This window comes from Mytilus edulis, chromosome 10 (assembly GCF_963676685.1).
Source record: "Mytilus edulis chromosome 10, xbMytEdul2.2, whole genome shotgun sequence".
NCBI lineage: Eukaryota > Metazoa > Mollusca > Bivalvia > Mytilida > Mytilidae > Mytilus > Mytilus edulis.
The window spans coordinates 47,371,835-47,379,616 of NC_092353.1; positions in this window are offsets into that span (position 1 = coordinate 47,371,835).

A 7,782-nucleotide genomic window follows, 5' to 3' on the forward strand; every position below is an offset into this window, starting at 1 on the left:
TAAATAACAATAATACTTATAGATGCAACAATAATATATACGAATCATAATATTATAGTATTAATAAAACATTTTTTTTTAATTTGTAGAGAGCTATTTTCATTTTGCTTTTAATCGGATTCATGATATAACGAAAGTTGTAACGTTAACTCTTCATCGGTGTGTGCACGTTCAAATCAAGCAAACATATTTTCACATGTTTCACACAAATATTTTATAAACTTCGTCAGTCGAGTATTATATGATAACTTTCATGTATTTTTTGTCGAATGTATTATGGCAGATAGTTCCATATATTCTAGTTTCCATATTTCAGTTCATACAATTAACATTATACAAAAAACTAAACTCTTTATTTTTTGTTTACATTTATAAATATTATGTCTTTAAAACCAAGTTTACTCTTTCATTTTCTACATTAGCACATGCCTATACTAATAGTTACCAAAAGTACCAGGATTATAATTTAGTACGCCAGACGCGCGTTTCGTCTACATAAGACTCATCAGTGACGCTCATATCAAAATAATTATAAAGCCAAATAAGTACAAAGTTGAAGAGCATTGAGGATCCAAAATTCCAAAAAGTTGTGCCAAATACGGCTAAGGTAATCTATTCCTGGGACAAGAAAATCCTTAGTTTTTTTTTTTAAATTCAAAGTTTTATAGCAAGTCAGGAATGACGGGAAGTTAATTCCGAGCTTCTAACATTGTTCTAACATACTAACATGACTAGTGTATTGGTTGTTACTGTTAATAACTTTTAAACATATTACTTTATTAATGACGTAAAACGAAAAGCTTCAAAATGCTGTTTCTTCTTTCAATGAGCAACAGGACAGGCTTTTAAAGTGGAGGGCGGATCTTTTTAACTATCTGGAACACCCAATTTTAACCCCAAGTGTTATATTAGATTCATGCTGCTTAATTATAGTGTTCTATGTGGAGGATATTTATTGGGCTGTCGTGTAGAGTTTTTTTTCTTTTTTTTTTTTTATTCAACAACAATATATCACATGCTGTTAACAGTTTTTTTTCTGTGTCTTTGTGCTATTTGTTTTAGGCAAGCCAAAACTATCAGAATAGAGAAAAATGATTTCAATACACCATATGCATGTTCTAGTTTCGAATAGGTATTCTGTTTCTTCAAAAAGATAAAGGTTATAGTCATTAAACGTTCAATTAAGCGGTATAAGTCTTAATTGTTTTTCTCTTTCTATTATAAATCATTAAACATCATAAAGTGGCATACACACATTGCTTTAAAGTTATATATCAAATTGAGTGGCGAAAGATACTTGAGGAATATTCAAACTCAGTATATCGCGATGAGACAGACAACGCGATGAGTAAAAAGAAAAAGAAAGATCATTAGACATGTTTGACAATCAATAGTACACAAAACACAACATATAAAGGTATAGACTGAGCAACATGAACAACATTCAAAGTTGAGGATGATCGCAGGTGCACCGGGAATGCAAGAAGATCCTACTCAAGACAACACAGATAAGCTCTCTACCATCAACATTTCAAACCCTCATACCTTTCTTCAACTGGGTAGACTTCGGCTTTATTCTTACTGTTACCATTACCAGGAATACACTTTATCTTATCTTGCACTCAAATGTATTGTGATGGGTTTCGTACAGCTCTTTGTAAGAACCAGGCAGAGTGTGATATTTGAGGGTTTCAGATTTTATTTATAAATGGCCTAGAAGAAGCAGTAACCACATACTGCTCAAAAAATAAATTAGAGTGGGAATATATGAATGGTTGCCATGGTAACGGACAATCTATTTTTTGGTTGTTAAGCGTGGTAATTTTTTCAAAAATCATCTAAATCACTACAATTCAGAGCCCGATATTGAATAGAATCAAGTATATTTTTTGAAAAATTTTGCCAAAAAATGCATATTTTCAACTTTTCTGAATTTGAGATTTTTGCGAAATTATCAAATTTTCTCGGGTGTTTTTCATAAAACTGCAAATGTGTACAGCATAGTTAGCACTGTAGTTATGAAGTTTGGATACTACTTAACCAAATTAAATAGAAAAATACTTGGGACCTTTTTTACTTTTATCACCATAGCAACCGATTTTTTCCTTGGAGACGGAGTTATTATTTGCAGAATATAGCAGTTTAAGAACTTTAACGTACTGAACTGTTTCATAACTGATAAGAAAATGCATAAAACTTTAAATTACTATCGTCAAGTGTTGTTGCCTTCAATTGTTACCATGGAAACAAAAATTATCCATGGCAACATCCATTTAAAAATTGAATAAATGGAAATTTATGTTAAAAAATACAATTTATGTTCAAAAATACATAAATTGAGGGTGATTATATTTAAATTTGAATATGACCTTATTCTTAGCTTCACTCGCAGTCTTGTCTGGTGTTTTTTCAGACAGGTCAATAAATGTAATATATAATGTAACATTGGGGTTGGAGGGTTGAGAAAAAAGTGGGATATGTTAATTTTTTTCAAATGTATCATACAAGTTGATCCTTGAAAAGATAATGGCGTTTTGTCGGACTTAAATTCGAGTTAATCATCTGATAAACAATTTTTGAAAGTTAACACATGATGAACTTCATATGATTGAATAGCCGGGCAAACCTGGCTTATGGTAAGGCAAGATAAATATGGCCCTTAACAGTTGTAAGCAAATTCTTAATTTATTGGAGCACACACAAGTCGGAGATGTTATCCCACCAGCATATTTCACAAACTTGACCTGTAACATAATAACGAGCTTCGTTCTTATGTTGTACTGTTATACCCCTGTCCCAGGTAAGGGGGAGGGTTGGGATCCCGCTAACATGTTTAACCCCGCCACATTATTTATGTATATGCCTGTCCCAAGTCAGGAGCCTGTAATTCAGTAGTTTTCGTTTGTTTATGTGTTACATATTTGTTTTTCGTTCATAAGGCCGTTAGTTTTCTCGTTTGAATTGGTTTACATTGTCATATCCGGGCCTTTTATATCTGACTATGCAGTATGGGCTTTGCTCATTGTTGAAGTCCATACGGTGACCTATAGTTGTTAATGTCTGTGTCATATTGGTCTCTTCTCGACAGTTGTCTCATTGCCAATCATACCACATCTTCTTTTTTATATTTACAAACCAAAAATAAAATCATTTGGTCAAAGCATTTATAAACTGAAACTGAAGTGTGATGGACGGGCGGATAAACGGACAGACTAATTGAACACATATTTAAAAGTCAGTGGGGACTTGACATTAGAAGTCCAGTAATATGGAATCCTCTTAATATATAGCTATTAGCATATCATTAATAACTCCTTTGTTGTACTACTATTCTGCAATTGGAATTCAGGATCTCCGAGATAGACGAATAGATACATATTATAAGATAGTGATATGATAATCCGGTAAAATGATTATGCTATACCGGAAAAATTATCAAAACAAAATAATGTATAAAATAATTGTATTAATTATGAATCATTCCTTACTATGCACCGTATACATGGTATGTGTGTGTTTGTTTTGTTTTTTTGTTTTGTTTTTTTTTTTTTTTGGTGGGGGGGGGGGATCAGCTGAAGCACACTTCTAATCCTTCTGAAATCCCCCTCTTCTCCTTTAAGATAGTCAACATGTAATAATGTATCATTTTTACTGGTTGAATCTTCAAAAAATCGTTTTGCTACTCTCAATGTCTTTTTTTCATGAATTACACCCCCATTTTCTGTATCTGTCTCTGTCACTTGTATAAAAGACTGTGCAGTAATCCCGAGATTTGGAATGAAACCACTAAGCTGAGAATGTGTGAATAAATACAGGATTAATACAACAGTTAATTTGAAGACAAATTACACATGTTACACACACGGTCTTATTCAATTAACTGCAAGACTAGAAACAGCGCAGTAAATACCAATCTTATTCGTCTTTGTAATAACCAATGCTTTCTAATCCCAACAAGTTGACTATATAGAGTGTCCCATGTGAAATAAAAGAATAATTTCCAATGTCTCGCGCATTGCACACATTTTATTTATTCAAGGTATAAGGGCAAAAACTAAAATACACACTTTTATGGCCGCGCCGCAAAAGTGGGGGAGTAAGTTTAACCCATGTCTGTTAGTAGGGAAGTTGTCTCAAAGTTGGTTTCCATTATCTAATTTTAGTTTGCCTCAAACAAATGTTATGAAACATATACACGATGCTTATAACCACAAAACAGGTATCATGAATTTTGTTGGCCTCACTTTAACTGTTAACTGTTCCCGAGTAATGCCCGTTTTGCTTTACGTTTCTTTGTTTGATACTTCAAAAATGTTTAAAAACCAGATCCAGACAAGGTTAGAACTGTATAGTTTGCCTTAAATGGCCTGGTTAACTGACGAAATTTCTAAAAGTGACTATTTGATCTTAAGAGAACCTTTCTGGAGCCCTATTTTTCTATCATACATACCATATTATATTTTTCGACTTTCATGTAGATTTTTTTTTCATCATTTCTGTTACTAAAGTAATATAAAAAAAAAGAAGATGTAATATAATTTCCAATGAGACAACTCTCCACAAAAACAACTGTAGGTTATCATCCAGCCTTCAGCGATGAGCAGAGCCCATGCCGTATAATCCGCTGTAAAAGGTCCCGAAATGACAATGTAAAACAATTCAATCAAGAAAACCTAACGGCCTAATTTATGTACAAAAAAAGAACGAAAAACAAATATGTAACACATAAAAGACGACAACCACTGAATTACAGGCTTCTGATTTGGGACGGCAACTTACATAGATAATGTTGCGGGGTTAAATATGTTAATGGGATCCCAACTATATATAAATTCATTTTCAATAAAACCTTTATAAAGATAAATAAGAAATGATTGAGAAATCGACATATTGTGAAGACACCTATAACTACTAGTTTTGTTGAAATCTGTATGTTGCCTGCTAAATGTCATTAGTTGTTTTTGTCGTTTGGTTGCTGTGTTATTGACGGATAACCTACATCTCCTACAGTTTTAGTTCCGTTTTTGTGAACTTTCAAATAGGTGTATGAAAAATCATGACTGAAAGGGTTATTGAATATAGATTTATAGCTTTTCTTTCTGTCCCTCAATAATATGCTTAGAGAAAAATGAACCGAGGAAAATGTACCTTAGTTTAGAAAGTTAAATAAACAGAAAAAATGTTTCACTTTCCAATCTTAAACTCTCATATTCTAAGCACAGTAATTACAAAGAGATTTTACCTTTGTTATGTGTGAAGTGTTCTTAAAGCACCATGACTTTCTTTGTTTTCATTGGTCTGTCCGTCCATATGTCTGTCCTTGTCACTGCAGTTTTAGTTTGGAAATGCTTAAACCAAATGTTTCTATTATTGGTTTGTAAGCTCATATTTATAAGTGAGATTTCATGTTGAGTTTCTTGCTGTTTGGATTAAATTTCTGAGTGTTATTACGCTTGGAAAATTAAAATTTTGCCAAAATGTCTTAATTTCTTACCAGTGGTAAAGGACATTATATTGTCAGAGCAGTAATTTCAAAAATTATATGGACCTTGACAAAAGCTAAAATGTGCTATTGCAATCCCCATGAACTCCATCATCTGTTAGTAACATTTTATGAATTATTCTAGATTACCAGATTGAAAATCTGAACAAAATCTGACCAAATGTTGTAGGAAAAAGTAAAATAACAAATATACGGAACACTGAGGAAAATTCTAAACGGAAAGTCCCTAAGCAAATTGCAAAATCAAAAGTTCGAACACATCAAACGAATGGATAAAAACTGTCATTTATTACTGACCTGGTACAGACATTTTTTTATGTAGAAAATGGTAGATTAAACCTGGTTTTATAGCTAAACCTCATAATTTTCCTCATAGAGATGATGGATCTATGAAAGATCCAAACAAAAACTACCCAACCTCAACTCCTCCCCCAAAATGCCACAGTGTATATATTTAAAAATGTTGAACCTTCCAAAGGAGCAAAGACTGGACTAAGAGTGAAACAAAGCAAAGCATGCAGTTATATTCCCATTAGAAAAATTTACATTATTACACTTAATTATATGTAATTTTTAACATTAAAATTATATTATCATTTATCTTTTGAATGAATGTTGTTATGGGTAATATTTGTTACCATGGCAACTGTTGTAATAATACTCAACGATTGTAGTTTAGAGTGAGAGTATATATATGCTTCTATGTATGTTTGATAAAGGTTTGGAAACAATTGAGAACATTGAATTTCCTATACTGCGGAATTCAACAAATAATATATCTGTTTCCAAGCGGAAATACGTTAATAAGGTGATAAAATTCAAGAGAGCCCCACGCAGTATTCTATTTATTTTGGTCAAGTAGTATTCAAATTTTGTTACTACAATGCTAGCATTATATATGCTTTACATATTTGCACTTTTCGGAAAAACACACGAAAAAAATTGATAGTTTCACAAAACTCAATGATTCAGAAAAAATGTGTTTTTTTGTATATTTTAACAAAAATGCTAATAGTCGGGTTGAACTGCAATCTTAACTACGCTCTGAAGCTAAAACCAAGTTATATTGATGTTTTGTATGAAATTTCTGAAAAAAAACGTTATCGTTTCAAGAATCTACATGTATGATTTTTTTTTAAATAAACCTACCCTCCCCCCTTTTTTCCCAACCTCCAAACCCAATTCTACATTATATATTACATTTTTTTAACCTTCTGAAAAGAACAGAAGAAACTGTGAGTGAAGCAAAGCATGCTGTCATATTCAAATTTGAATATAAACACCCTCTATATATTTTTTTACATAAATTTCCATTGATACATTTTAAAATAGATGTTGCTATGGATAATATGTATTTCAATGGTAACTATTGAAGTCAGCAACTCTTACCGATGGTAATTTAGAGTAAGCGTATGCTTTTATATATTTTCTTATCAGTTATGAAACAATTCAGTACGTTAAAGTGCTTAAACTGCTATATTCTGCAAATAATAACTCCGTCTCCAAGGAAAAAATCGGTTGCTATGGTGATAAAAGTAAAAAAGGTCCCAAGCATTTTTCTATTTAATTTGGTAAAGTAGTATCCAAACTTTATAACTACAGTGCTAACTATGCTGTACACATTTGCAGTTTTCTGAAAAACACCCGAGAAAATTTGATAATTTCGCAAAAATCTCAAATTCAGAAAAGTTGAAAATATGCATTTTGTGGCAAAATTTTTCAAAAAATTTACATATTTGGTTTACATGTAATCTTTACTAAAATGAAGCTTAAACCAAATTGTATTAATGTTACATATGAAAATTAATGAAAAATGATTGATTCTATTCATCATCAGGCTCTGAATTGTAGTGCTTTAGCTGATTTTTGAGAGATTTTACCACGCTTATTAACCCAAAAATAGAGTGTCTGTTACCATGGCAACCACTGATATTTTCCCACTCCAATTTATTTTTTTGAGCAGTATGTGGTTACTGCTTCTTCTAGGCCATTTTAGATAAAATCTGAAACCCTCATAAATCACATGTATATGGCACTCTGCCTGATTCTTATGAAGAGCTGTACATTAGGTTACCAGAGAACTTTTTTATCAATCGTCATGTCATGTCAGCTTACTGAGAAAAATAGGTAGATAATATGCACCGAGGACACTGATTAATTTACATGTTATATACAATGGATGTATTTAATATTAGGAAACATAAATAGACATACTTAAATATAGCTCTATAACTATAAAACTAACTGTATCGTCCAATCAGAATTGGTATGCGTATGAA